We start from the raw sequence: 14,996 nt of genomic DNA on the forward strand, positions 1-14,996 counted from the left end.
TAGGTAAGAAGAAAAGCCAAAACTGCTTCTGCTTCTGCTTTTGGAAAGAAGCTATTTTTTTCTGCTTCTCTGAAACTTCTTCTGCTTCTTCCCAAAAGCACTTTTTTTTCCCAAATAAGCTTGGCCAAACACCTCAAATTAGGAAAAAAAATGCTTTTGGGAAAAAAAGCATTTTTTCTCTTGAGAAGCTTGACCAAACAGGTTATAAGAACAAGAACAGATTTGGAATGTAAGGATTTCAGAATTTAACGAAACTTAACAACAGAATCGTGTTCAATTGACCATATTCATATTAAGCTGAGCATCCACATGAAGTAAGAAGCAAGTAGGGGTACCTGGAACGTAGTTTTATAGCTCCAAAAAAAATCAATTAAAACTCAGCTAAACAGCTCACAGCTTCAGCAACATAAACAGTGACCAAGCGATTCGACAAACCAATTTGACCAAACAAAAGTCTGGAATCCGAATGAGAAGAGTTTAGCAAAAAACTTCCCAGCAACAAAGTCCCAAATCAAAACCAACTTTCAAAAAATGAAACCTAGAAACATGGAGGAGAGCGGCAGTATCTTCAAACAAACACCGAACTTCAGATTGTTCTTTCTATTTTTGTTCATCTTTTTTGAGTGTGCGTTTTTTAGATATGCTTCTTCCGTCCCGTTCTTGAGTGAGGGAGAAGGGGGCTAGGTTTCTGGTTCTTGTTTTCTTAGTGAGAAGTGATGAAGAAGATTGAGAGGGTGCCCGTTTGGTTGGAGGATCTGTTTTCTGATGGATTTGGTAACTGGTTGCTCGGTGAAAGAGAAGATGAAAGGGTCGTTGGTTATCCGATGAAGAAGCAGGGGTGGCCGGTTGTTTATGGGTGTTCAAGGGTTGTGGCGTTGAAGGGATGAGGAGGGTCGTTTGTTTTGTTCTTCAGAGAATGGCCATGGGAGAGAGAACGGAATTTCCGAAGAAAGGGAGAAAAGCTGCCCCCTTTTTTGTGTTAGGGATCTCCTTTTATTAGAGGGATTAGGGTATTTGGGTATGGTATTGGGTATGGCAAGAAAGAGGGAAATTGGACCTCTTTTTAGGAATTGACCCAAGCCAAGTATTTTAAAAGAAACAAAACCTACAGATATTCTTCCTAATTTCCTTTTCTCCTTTTTTTTCTTTAATTAATTAAAATACTAAATTAATCTATTTTTTGTAGAAATTAAAATTCTTTATTTATTTTTAACATTAAAACAACTAATTAACTTGAAACTAAAGAAAAAAATGCTGATTTTAAAGACTAAAAGTTAAATATGTAAAAATGACAATTTTTAGGATTTTTCTATGATTAAAAATGCATGAAATGCAAATAAATAAAGAAAAATTCCTAAAATCAATAAAAATTATTTTTGGTCTATTTTTAGGAGTTATTTTCATGTAGGGCAAAAATCACGTGCTCACACCATGACGGTTACAGAGGCTAGCTTTGGACCTAAAATGTATTCCCCTTCCGGAACCTATTCAACCAACACCGTTTAGGAAACTTGATAGACCCACGACCCCTTATCTTCTTCAGCTTCAACAAACGGGACGGAGGTATCATTGAAAGTACATAAGTTCTCATCGCCATGCACGACGATTTCTTGTCTATCCCACTCGAACTTCACCATCTGGTGTAGAGAAGATGGAACTGCCTTGGCAACATGTATCCAAGGCCTTCCCAATAGCAAATTGTAAGAAACGGCCACATCCAGTACTTGGAACTCCATGGTAAATTCAAATGGTCCTATTGTCAACTCGAGCATGATGTCACCAATAGAGTCTTTTCCCCCTCCATCAAAACCTCGGACACATATATTGTTCTTGTGAATCCTCTTCTCATCAACTTTTAACTTGTTCAGAGTAGAGAGAGGCCAGATGTTTGCACTGGAACCATTGTAAACTAACACCCTTGTGACCATAGAATCTTCGCATTTCACTGTGAGATAGAGGGTTCGATTGTGTTCCATACCCTCCAGAGACAAATCATCATCTGAGAATGTGATCCTGTTAGACTCAAATATTTTATTGGCAATCTTCTCCAATTGGTTCACTGTGATTTTGCCGGGGACATGGGCTTCGTTTAGAATCTTCATCAGAGCCCGGCGGTGCTCATCTAAATGGATCAGCAATGATAGTGGGAAAATCTGAGCAGGAGTCTTTCTCAACTATTCCACGATGGAGTAATCTTGTACCTTCATTTTTCTCAAAAACTCCTCCACCTCTTCTTTAGTGACCGGTTTCTTCACTAGAAATGGATTGTCTCTGAGTGTTTTAACTTTACTTAACTCTTCCGGGGCAAAGCATCTCCCCAAACGACTTAATCCCTCGGCCTCATTAACTTTCTCTTTCACTTCCTTCCCCTTATAGGTCACTGTCACTCGCTCTTAGTTCCATGGGACAGTCTTGTGTTAGCTACCGGCAGTTGGGTCACAGGTTTGATAATAATAGGGTTCGTGCGAGCACCCTCCACAATTATGACTGGTTTACTTGCGACCCCAGACACGATCACCTTTGGCTTTTCTTGCTTTGCTACAACATCACTTGGGGACCTCTTTTCAACTACCACAGCTGAATTATCATTTGGCATGCTTAACTTGTCTGCCGATCCCTCAGCTATTGCTTTTGTGACAACCAGGTCCTTGACTGACTTACTTCCACTAGACCGGATCATCATGACAGATTGTGAAGGCTTCTTAGGCTTTCCATCTTTGTGCATTATCTCAATCATGTGCGTTTCAGCATGGGCTAGTAATGGGTTCTAATTGATATTGGGTGCTTTTGGGCTCTACACCACAATCTAGTTCGTATCAATGAGCTCCTGGATGGCGTTCTTCAAATGCCAACACTTTTCTGTGTCGTGCCCCGGAGTATCAGAACAGTACGCACATCTGAGAGAATAATCCAGGTTCTTGGGAGGGGGGTTTGGTAGTTTTGACTCAATTGGCCTCAGAACATCCAACTACCTCAACCTTTGAAATAGGCTGGTATAAGATTCCCCAAGTGAGGTGAAAGTTTTCTTCCGCTGCAACCTTTCATTCTTGAATTCCGACTTGGCCCGAAAATTTGGACCAGTAGGGTTATGGTATGTTTGTAGAGGTAGGTAAGGGTTTCGTGAAGCTGGGGCACTGCATTGCGGGTGAAGAGGGAGTTGAGCATATGACTGTGCATGTTGGACATGATATTGGGGTGGCCTGACTGAGTACTGAGGCTCTGGTGGGGGAAAGTAGTGTTGGGATGGATTATATGGAGTTGGGGTATAGGTTTGAAGCTGGGGTCAAGGTTGGGTATAGTGGGTAGGAGAATCCCCAGGCCGTGCCACGATCCTGATACGACCATAGTGACATCCTCTTTCTTCTTTTTCCCAAGCACGCCTCCGGTGCCATTCTGGATTGCCTGCGTAGTTGCTTTGATGGCAGAGTAGCTCATGATCTTGCTTGATTTGAGCCCTTCCTCTACCATTCCTCCCATTTTTACTACTTCATTGAAAGACTTACCTATGGCCGAGATCAGATGACCAAAGTAAGTAGGCTCCAAGGCCTGAAGAAAGTATTCCACCATTTCGTTCTCCTCCATATGAGGGTTAACCCTTTCTGCCTGTTCTCTCTAGCAGAAACCATATTCCCTGAAACTTTCACTAGGCTTCTTCTCAATCTTAGTCAAAGACAAACGATCTATACCAATCTCGATGTTGTATTGGAAATGACGAGCGAATGCTTGGGCCAAATCATCCCAGGTATACCATCTGTTGTGATCCTGACAAGTGTACCACTCCAATGCCGCACCACTCAGACTCTGGCTAAAGTATGCCATTAACAGCTCATCTTTCCCACTGACTCCTCTCATTTTATTGCAGAATCCCCTTAAGTGGGCCACGGTATCTCTGTGCCCGTCATACAAGTCAAATTCGGGCATTTTGAACCCAACAGGTAGCTGTACGTCAGGGAACAAACACAGATCTTTGTAGGCTACACTTACTTGACCTCCCAACCCTTGCATGTTTCTGAGCGATTGTTCTAGGCGTCTTACCTTCCTAAACATCTCCTCTTGTTTTGGGTTTTTAGGTGGTTTCTCAATCTCAACAGGGAGGTCGAAACGAGGAGTGTAGGAGTAATGATCTGGGACCTTGAAAGTAGGCTCTAGGGGATAGTACTGATTATCTTGGGTTTGGAATAATGGCTCACTAAAAGATCGATGGAGTGTAGCTGGTGGAGGTGCTACGAAAACAGGGGTAGCTGGTGGAGGGGGGTATGGGGTTGTTTTGGCTAGTGGAGCTTGTATGGTTTGGGAAGTGGTGATAAGGGGTGAAGCTTGGTGCATGTTGTGGAGATGAATCAACAGTGGGAGGTTTTTGGGATTGAGCTAGTGGCGTGATGAAAGCAGGGTTGGCGGGGTATGATGGTGGTGGATACCCTTTCATCCATGCCTGGTACATTTCGGCCATCTGGTGTTTCAACTTATGTAACTCCTCTTTCAAACCAACCTCAGACTCCTCCACCTCTCTCGGTGGATCAATAATACTTGTATCCAGTTCTTGGCCAGACATGATCAACTTGTTTTAGACCTGGTGTTGTACGGATGGGTTGCCAGAATACCAAACAAACTAACCACCTTCCTATTCTCAATGACAACAGCAACTTGCTAGTGTTTAGGATTTAACGGATAGGCAACCACACATTTTGGGATGCAATGCACCTAAACAGTTAGAGCTTCTATCATGTATTTGAACGGTTGCATGCTTCATCCCGACTTTTAACTAACTCTTCTCATTTTGCGCTTTCTCTTCTTTCTCTTTTTTTCTTTTTACTCTAATCCCTCTTTAATCACTATTGGCCTTTCCCACTTGTTTTTGTTACTTCCCTTTTATTTTGCACTCGCTTTTCTCTCTCGTTTTGCCATTATTTCTTTCCCCTTAATTTTCTTTTATTTTCTCTCCTCTTTTTCTTTTTCATTTTATGGTTATGATCGAATCCTATGGGGATTGCCTACGTAACATGACGCCGCATGAATCAGATCATTACGTAGTTCAGGGGATAAATGCAAAATAAAATAAAGATATATTTTTTGGGTTTTCAAATTTTCATAAAATAAAATAAAAATAAAAACATCCTGATTACAATGACTTCTCCTATAGAATTAAACATAAAAACTAACAGACTCGAAAGGTGGACTAATAGACTCCAAAAGAAAATTGAAAATACAGACTCAAAAGTAGACTAATGAACTCCAAAAGAAACTGAAAATACAGACTCGAACAATAAAATCAGAAATACATGAGTGCCTCAACTGCTACTCTAGGGGCCCGCGGGACATCAGTCAGTCTCATCGCGGGCCTATGCGCCATATCTTCTTGGAGGCGAAATAGGTCATCCATGATTTGCCGGACAAAAATCATAACTGAAGTGAAGAATATGGACCTGATCATGTCCTCGCATTCATTGCACTTCATCACAATGTAGTCCGCAATCCTCCTAACCCTCTCCCTGATAATACCCTTCTCTTGTAGCAACCGTCTGATCTGCTGTGATCTGGCCCCTAAAACTTGTTCGGCTGTATGATTTTGCTCTTGAAGCTGCTGAAGGTCTTTTTCTAGCTGCGACATCAGGGCATAGCAGTATTCTCTTTCCGCTTTGAAGTCTCTTGCCTGCTTGGTCATTTTGTTCTCAAGGACATTGACCCTTTTCTTCAGACCCATGATTCCATTGTCATATTTTCCTTTTAATTGTTGGACAAAGCATGCTCTTTCCTCCGCATTCTTAGCCAATTTTGTTCGAGCCTTTGCCAGTTCGCCCTCAGTCATTTTCAGATCAAAACCATATTCACCCACTTTTCGCCTAAGGTTATCTATAAGCTTTTCATCTTTTGTACTTCCGACGGGGTTCTTGGCTGTTATTTTCATTTCCTGAATTTGGGCTCGGAGGGCGTCATTTTCTTTGGCTAACCTTTTCTTTTCACCCTCATCCAGGGCAGCTTGCAAACCATTCTCAAATTGAAGATCACTGACTTGCTTTTCCAACTTGCATATTGTGGCCCTGTACTCATTCTCCTTGGTCAACCAGGCCCACTGTTCGTACGATGCTTCGACAAATTCCTGGATGTAGGGCCTTTTGGTTGGTCTTTCAGGTTCGACCCTTGTAGTGTTCTTCTTTCTGTACCAAGCAAGATAGGTAGGTGAGACCTCGCCTTTAGACAAGTCACACACTCGGGTGTTTACTGTCAAATACTGGCACTCGTTCCAAATATGAAGAACTGTTTCTTCATGAAATTGGCCGTCAGAGCTAATTTCGACCGCATAAACACTAAGATATTCATCCGGGTGCACCACCTGGCATCTTCCCAACTGTCTCCTCAGCCGGTATGGAGCATAAGGTTGAATGCTTCGAAGGCCCATTAGGAGGAAGTAAAGACCGGTGGCAGGCATATACACAACTTCTTCAATAGGAAACCAACCCAGTGTCCACTCTATTTGTCTCGCTGTTATGGAGCGAAGACGGGATACCCAATCTCCAAACCCTACTGGCAAATTGAACCCTGAGACCTTTGTGTCGAACTCTTCAATGCAGCTCTTCTTCCCCGTAGATCCGTAATTCATATATCGAGGGCGGTGACACAGATGCTCAGTCATCCACATTTGTAGTAGCAAATTGCACCCCTTGAAAAAGTCTACCCCATCTTTACAAGCCATGAGATCTCGGTATATCTCAGATACTATCATAGGGGTGAGGGTGCTTTTGGCGTTGGTAATCAAAACATTGACAAATCCAGCTACCTGCATATCAATATTCCCATCCTTCCGGGGAAACACCACGAGACCTAAGAGAGCTAACATGAAAGCGAATCCCTATGCTCATCCCATTTTGATCGGTTCCCTTTGCTACAAATCCCACTTTTCGGGTTGTCAAATCTTTCTACATGCTCGTACCTCTGGTATATGAAGCGTAGAGTGGAAAAACCAACCGCCAAATCTACATACTGGACCAACCTGCTTATTTTTAGAAAATCCAGAAACTTGTGAGGGGTAATGGCCCTTGGAACGACCAGGTACTTAAGCCTTAGACCTTCAGTACTTCCTATATAACCCGCTATCTCTTCCAAGGTAGGTGTGAGTTCAAAATTTGAGAAATGTAGGACGTTGTGAGATGGGTCCCAAAATGTTACCAGTGCCCTTATTATGTCTCCTCTAGGCCTAATCTTCAGCAATCCGGTGAGCCCTCCCAAATAAAGGTTGACCACATCTCGTCCTTCTTTACCCAAATCTTCCCACCACATGTGTAGATCCAACGGAATCTTGGACATGACCTTCATTGGTAAATTTTGACTCGTGCTCATTCTGCACATTTAGATTAAGGCGATTGGTTTAAAGACAAAGTGAATCTTATTTGAAAACTGACAAAAGGCTTATTTTTACAAAAAATAAAATAAATCAGGGCTACTTTTGGGAATACGGCCTTTCATTACTTCGGAATGAAAGTTCTTAGAGATTTGTTCGCTAGATGGCCAAAATTAATAAAGAAACCGTTGGTTGCTATTTTTGCAAAGTAGCCTTCCGGTGTCCCGCTGGGACATTCGGCTATTTAGACAAAACGGCATCACCTACTTATTTACGACAAGAATGATGGCATTTCATATATTTTTTCAAAATTTTTCAAAAAGCGGGGCTGGACCCAATGATGGTTGCCTACGTATCGGTGAGAATCAAACCCACGTAGTTCGGCCAGTTTTGACACGAGGAGGAAAAACATAAACCATTTTGAACTAACTCTTTTCTTTCTCAAGAAACCCCTTTTTCCTTCTTCTTTTTTTCAAGAAATCTTTTTCTTCTCTTTTTCTTTCAAAAATTCGACAGAGTTTCGGCATATTTTGGACACCATTTTTGGAAACGAGTGAAATCCTCTCTCATACCTCAAACTTGGTTTTTCTTTGATTTTCCTACCTAACCCAGAATCCGGTCAACATGCAAGCCGAAACAAATGAATGCACATGTAGCACGTAAAAAATGCATCAGGTTGGTCTTTTATTTTCGGTCACACCTGTCCTAGACGGACCCAACCCCTGTGTTGAGTCCCCAAGGTCAATTGCACATGATGCAAATAAACGTTCCTACTAGGGATCCGACATGAGGCTGTGTTATTCTAAGTTTAAAACCTGGGTGTATTGTTCTAGACCTGGCTTACCCAAGAGGACAACTCAAGCCGGGGGGGGGGGGGGCAGCTTACCGGTAACCAAATGATCATCCAGCTTTACAACTTGTCCGAACCTCGTTCTAATTAGGGTATGACACTAACAGAAAGAAGTCACGCCAGTATGCACTTCTCAGAAGATTGGAAGAGAGGGGTTTCGTAGTAGTTTATATACAATTCAGATAATATCAAAGCAGTAAAAAGCAACATTTAGCACATTAGGCTCAAATATATAAAAATCAGATAATATATAAAAGCCATATATAACAGTTATTCTATGCTCGAATTCTTGAACCCTGAAACAGAAGTTCTGGGTTATTATCCCAGCAGAGTCGCCAGAGCTGTCACACCTCCTTTTTCTACCCGCGGAAGGGGTATAGGAGAGTTTTTTCCAATTTAAGTGACAATCGAAACGGGATTATTTTATTTAAAATTCAGAGTCACCACTTGGGATAATTTATGGTGTCCCAAGTCACCGGTTTTAAATCCCGAATCGAGGAAAGATTGACTCTGTTTTACAGTCCGTAAAACACAGAAACCCGGGTAAGGAATTCTGTTAACTCGGGAGAAAGTGTTAGTCATTCTCGGGTTCCGTGGTTCTAGCATGGTCGCTCAACTATTATGATGGCCTAATTAAATGATTAATTACATATTTTAAAACTTATGTGCATTTTAAAACTTTCTAACCGCTTTTACTATTTTTAGGAAAATTTAAGGTTATTTAAAACACCTCATAAACCACGCTACATGAAATGCACCCGCGGTTCACGATACGTTCTATTTAACCTTATTGGAAATTGAAGTTGGGTCACATGAAATGTACACCCGGATTATAGCAATTACAAATCACAACTACGTTACGGGAACTGTATCCGTAGCTATGATAATTATTTAATTAATGCGCCTAAAGCAAACTACAAGATTTATTTTTAGTATCTAAGTTATAATGCTTAATAAGAGGGCCATAGGTGATTTAATTATAATGGCACACCTCAATCCATTTTTAAGAATTATATCTAACTAAAATAATCTAAGGATGTTCTTATATAACTATTAGTTGAAAGAAAAGAAAGTTGGTGTATATGCTGGGCCTTTGATTATTTGGAGGAAGTTGGACCAGCAACAAGCCCAAATTAATATTCGATTAAGGGAAGCAAAATGTTGGGACTACCTGGGCTCGAAACTGAGCCCAAAAAGGCATGAATCTTGAAGATCTCGTCAGGCCTAATACGATCAGGACTATTTCGTTTGGGCTGATGCCAAGCCCAACAATCCCATAAAATACACATTGAAATTAATTAAAAGCAAGACCTGATTAAAAGAAACAAGCCAAGGTTGAACCCCATTGGGCTCAAAATTGAGCCCAAAGCAGAATAAGACCGGATCTGGTCACTCTGGGCCCGTGACAGACGAGCCTACTTATGGGGCCAAAATCAAACCCACATATTCGCAAGTAGGCTCTTAGTGATAAGGCCATGGCTGATATTCATACCTCTTAATTCATAAATAACAACAAGAAACTATACAAAATTCTGGAAAACTAAACATGCATGAATAATAAGATTATAGACTTCTAATTCATTTAGCATGCCTTTAATAATGAATTACAAGCTTAAAACATGACTTAACCTACGCAGTAACCATATTGACATCAAATATATGATCTATTTAACAATGTTGAAATCTAAAGGTATTCAACTGAAGTGAGTTAGTAGCTACACATTGCATCTTTCAAACATGGATGAGATACTAACCAATATCCTCTAATGAAACATCTAAATAGAGTTATCATGAACAATACATGAGAAGACAAACTAACTTAAGCACTCATATGTAGGATTCCCAACTAAAATAAATTGTTGACTATCATGCAAATCAGAAATACTTAAACGAAATCAACAAACTAAGAAGATCCTAAAATACTAAACTACTAACAAAATATCGGACTTAAAACGAAAACTGAAGCTTAAACAATTGAGGATCAAACTTCATTTAGCATTTACACATCAGCTCTAAGGTTACAAGAATCATTTCATTCACTTCCATTCCAAGGATTCGAATGTGTACCTGGATACAACAAAAACAAAACCAAAATTTGCTAGAAGTCAGCTATTAGCAGCAAAGCAGTAGCAGGTTCACAGCAAAGGAAGCAATGAAAGTTCACCCAAACAGCATCAAAAACCAATCCTCACTTCAGCTTAGAAAGCTAGAAAATCCCCAGAAAATACCACTTTGAAACCTTTTCCCAAAGAAAAGAAATCTAACTCAAAGAACTATAAAGATTTTCAGCCGCTTTTTGTTTTCTATTTTTTTTTTTTTTTGGTTTTTGATATCTTCCCTAGAATTTTAGCAAGTGAGCTTCTTATAGAAGGGTTTTATGGCAGCAGAGCTTGGTTTTTAATTCACGTTCAGGTACTCCTCCTTTTTTATTTTGACCCCCCAAGTCCCTTAAAGAGAATGTTTGGACCCCTGCCTTTCTTGGCATGCAAGCCTTGCCTTATTCTCTAGAAACTTCTTTCTTAACCGAAAATATTCCCTAAACCTCAATTCCCAAAGTACGTCCTGACAGTCTGGTATTTACTCCCCAAAATGAGTCAACCATGGGTCAAATTGACCCAAGACCCAAGCCCATATGAATGGGCTTCTTCTGCCCAGGCCAGAGATGACCATGAAACCAAGGTATAGACCCAAATATAGCAAAATGAGCATTTAATGAAATTAAACTAGATTACGACCTAAAAGCTAACTGGACACTTAATCAAAAGAAAAAGAAGAAGAAGAAAAGAAAAGGAATAAAGATAAAGAAAGAGAAATCTGAACCACAAATGAACCATCCAAACAAAATACTTTAATAATTTAAATATTAATTCAAAACTACTATCTAAACCAAATAAACCAGACCAAACCGGAAAATCAAATAGAAATAAAGAAGAAGAAAACAAGAAAAAAAAAACAATATTAATCCTAACATACAATTAACCTAAACAAATTATTTTAAAAGATTAGACTAGTCGACAACAAATGGACTAATTATAATAAGACGAACAGAAATAGACACAACAAGAGAGGGAAATAATATGTACTGTTTTGGCCGGAAACATTTGAGCAACAAAGCGAGTCGACGAACGGCAGCACTTGACGAAGTTTTGCCGGTCTTTTTGATTTTGCATGAAATTCGGTGAGCCTTGAAACGAGCCGAAATTGATGCTAATCGATTGTTCTTAATGAGAACAATCGATTGACATAAATTCCGACTCAAAATCAACCTTAAAATCCATTTAAAACTTCAAAAAGGGACGAATTAGGGTTTTCAATTTCTGGGTCAGATTTGAAATTGGGACAAATAGGTGAGGATTTTGGGGAAAGTTGTGATGAATTAGGGAACAGGGGTGGGTGATGATTGTGTGGTATGAACTTGGGTTCGATTGGGGTTACGTCGCCGGCCGGTGTGTTTGGGAATTTTGGGGGCGGCGTGGATTAACTAGAGTTAGGGGTGAAGCTGGAATGAGGGAGTTCGAAATGGGGGGGAAGCTGTTAGGACAGCTTTATACAAAGTTAGTTCCCAGTTCACAACTGTTGGATCACATAAGATCAACGACTGTGATGATAAGGGCCCAAAAACGGGGTCGTTTGATGATGGAGAAGACTGGACCGGGTGTTTTGATTTGGGCTTGGATCGGGGGAAATTTGGGGCGGGTCTTGTGGTAAAGAAACTTAGGCTTCAGCATTTTTTGCCCAAGTTAAGGCAGCCTCTTCTTGGTTTTCTCTAATTCCCTTTTTTCAACTATTCTTTTATTTTTCTTTAATTAATGAAATCCTAAAATTAAATTCCTAAATTATCTAAATTGTAAAATTATACTAATTACCTAATTAAAATAATTATAAAGATTACGTGATCCTAAAAGCACTGATCTAAAAATTAAAAGGTAAAATGTAAACATGAGCTATTTTTTATTTTTATTTTTTTATAAAATAATTAATTAATTAATTAATCCTAAATAATAAAAATAAAGACCTAAATGCAATGCATGGAATTTTTGTATTTTTTATGATTTTAATAAAAATAAACATGCACAGAAAATGCAAACATTTAACACAAATTCCTACAAAAATCCTATGAAATTGCAAATAGTTGGAAAAAAATTATTTCTTTAATTTGTAGGAGTATTTCACATAGGGCAAAATCACGTGCTCACGCATACAATCTAAACTTTATGTTATTTTGACGAAGGATAGAATGATACATGAACTACTTGATATCCTATTTAAGAAAACATGTTTGCATAGTTCATTACTTGCAGTATACATGGTGCACAATACTCAAAAGATTTCTCTTACTTCTAATTGCTAGTTGCAAAATAGAACTTATATTTTCTTTTAATTATGTAATCTCACTACACTACGATGAGGAAATGATCTTCCACTCACACTTAACTTTTAAACAACAGAAGTAACATTAGCATGGACTGAAACCAAATCTCTCCAATAAAAAAGGATGTTTAGCGACTCAGAATTGGAGCCAATAAAGAAAAAATCAATAGTCCCTACACCTTGAAGAACAATTATAAAAGGCTTCATCTTGAAGAAAACAGTGAACTCTATCAGAATTCTAAGTAAATCATGCCAAAATTAATTATGTAAACTTATTTTGGGTTCAAGATTTAATAAAACATGTCTATTGTAAACTCAATACCTGGATAGAATATTGGAGGAAAATTAACGCTGTCAATTTATGGCAGTCAATTAATAATAAAGTTTTATGCACAACTTCTTGATGAAAAAAATCTTTGACTTTGAAGAAAAAGGAGCAGTTTGAGCAGTAAAATCAAGCAAAAGAAGTAGATAAAACAGGTAAAAAAAATAATGTTAAATTTGATCTTTGAATAGTTACCCAAAGAAATTTTGATCCATGTTACTATACCCAAGTGAAAATTAAACCCAAATAATTTGGGTTCAAAACATCAACAGAAAGAAAGAAATCATATACACTACTCACACCATAAAGCTTAAAGAAAAAAAGAACGATTATAGAAGATAATGCGCAAATAAGAAAAGAAAAATTACCTGAAGTTGATTTCTCACTGATTGCTTTTTGGGTCAAAACTTTCTCGCGATTGAAATATTTTTTTTCACCTGTAATCGCTGTTCTTCAAATCCTTCGAGCGAAACAAATGGAGTTTGGAACTTTGAGGATTTGGGAGTTTTGGGTTACCAATCGAGATTGGGGATTTTTGGTTAACAAATGAATTTAGGGATTTGGGAATTTAGGACATGGGTTTAAGAGTTTGCTGGGTTGCTATGATTGTCGATTCCAGCTTTGGATTTAATAAAGGAAACTCATTGAGGTAAAAGACAAAGAAAATAAAAACGAACCCATTCCAACAGCAATGAGATGATTTGGGAATTTTCTTTAAGAATTTGCTGGTGATTTGCCAAAGAAGGTGATTTGGGTCTTTAAGAGTTTGCTGGTAATTTGCCAAAGAAGGTGATTTGGGAGTTACCGATGAGATCGAGCATCGAAAGTGTCGACAATATGTGAGGAATTTTAATTTAGTTTTTATATTTACCAAAATAAAATAAATAAGAAATAAAAGAAAAAAGGGTTATATTGGCGGGTTTAGCAAAATTTAGGGGGAAAAACGAGGAGGGAACAAAATACTCGTTCTGATATTAAAAACTTTCTAGAACCGTTACTACAAATAGGCCTATTGGGACGGTTCATACAACCGTTCCTATAAAAAAAAAAGAACTATGGTAACAGTTAAGTATCAACTAGAACGGTTTAGTATCTAAAGTGTGCTGATTTTATCCAAATTCTATTGTAACGGTTGTAACCGTTAACGTATCTACTCTATTTCCATGGTTTAATAACCGTTTCCAAAACAACCCTTCCCATAGGCCTATTTTCCGGGAGTGGGGGTGCTGCACCAACAGGCCTACGCCTCTCATAAGCCTCCCACCAAGTGAAGGCAACTCCAAAAAACTGAAAAGTAATGAAAGTGACCCCGCTAGTCTCCAGAATACCCGTTGTATGAAGAATCGTCTGACACTTGTCCAAGAAACCCATGGCATCCTCGCTCTCTACACCACTGAAAGTCGGAGGCTGAAGTCTACCAAACCTCTCCAACCTACGCTGCTTGTCCTCTGGCATGGCAAGAGCTACATAGTCCTGAGCAACTGCAACCGGCTAGGCTGGATGTGCCCCCGGTGTCTGAAGTCCCTGCACGACCTGCTCAGGTGTGCGAGCGATGAGAGTCTGAGTGCCTCCCCCGGCCTAAGAAGTAGTTGCGGCTGTAGTAACTAAGACCGCCTGAGCTAGGCCAGTGCATACTGATAGAATCTGAGTCAGGGCCTCCTGAAGACCCGGAATCACAATGGGCTGAGCTGGTGCTGCTGGAGCGTCCACAACTAGGACCTGATCATGAACTGGGGCGGCTGGTGGATCTGTAGGTGATGCCCTAGCTGCTGTGCGGGCTACACCCATGCCCCTGATGCGACCTCGACTGCATCCTCGACCTCTAGTGGCCCTAGCTGGTGGTACTGGTGGTCATCCATCCTGACCGGTCGCTCGTGTTCTCACCATCTGTGAGAGAATAGAATAACAGAAGTTTAGTACTCGGATCAACAGATTCGCACGACAAGAAAATTTCAAGAATATGAAGTTTTCCTAAAGGTTCTACAGCCTCTCGAGGATAAACACAGACGTCTCCGTACTGATCTGCGAGACTCTACTAAACCTACTCATGACTCGTGAGACCTATGTAACCTAGGCTCTGATACCAACTTGTCACGACCCTAAATTCGGACCCG

At 39.7% G+C, this 14,996-nt stretch overlaps 1 long non-coding RNA gene across 1 annotated transcript; it reads right to left on the bottom strand.

Annotated features, from left to right (window-relative positions):
• Window positions 1-9,930: 9,930 nt before the first annotated feature.
• Window positions 9,931-13,682, bottom strand: LOC104245137 (uncharacterized). Its single transcript, XR_715658.2, has 2 exons — window positions 13,251-13,682; window positions 9,931-10,253 (listed from the first exon to the last, which is right to left on the bottom strand). It is a non-coding gene; the product is annotated as an uncharacterized lncRNA (long non-coding RNA).
• Between the last annotated feature and the right edge of the window lie 1,314 nt (window positions 13,683-14,996).

Source organism: Nicotiana sylvestris, chromosome 6, assembly GCF_000393655.2.
Source record: "Nicotiana sylvestris chromosome 6, ASM39365v2, whole genome shotgun sequence".
In the NCBI taxonomy this organism is placed as follows: Eukaryota; Viridiplantae; Streptophyta; class Magnoliopsida; order Solanales; family Solanaceae; genus Nicotiana; species Nicotiana sylvestris.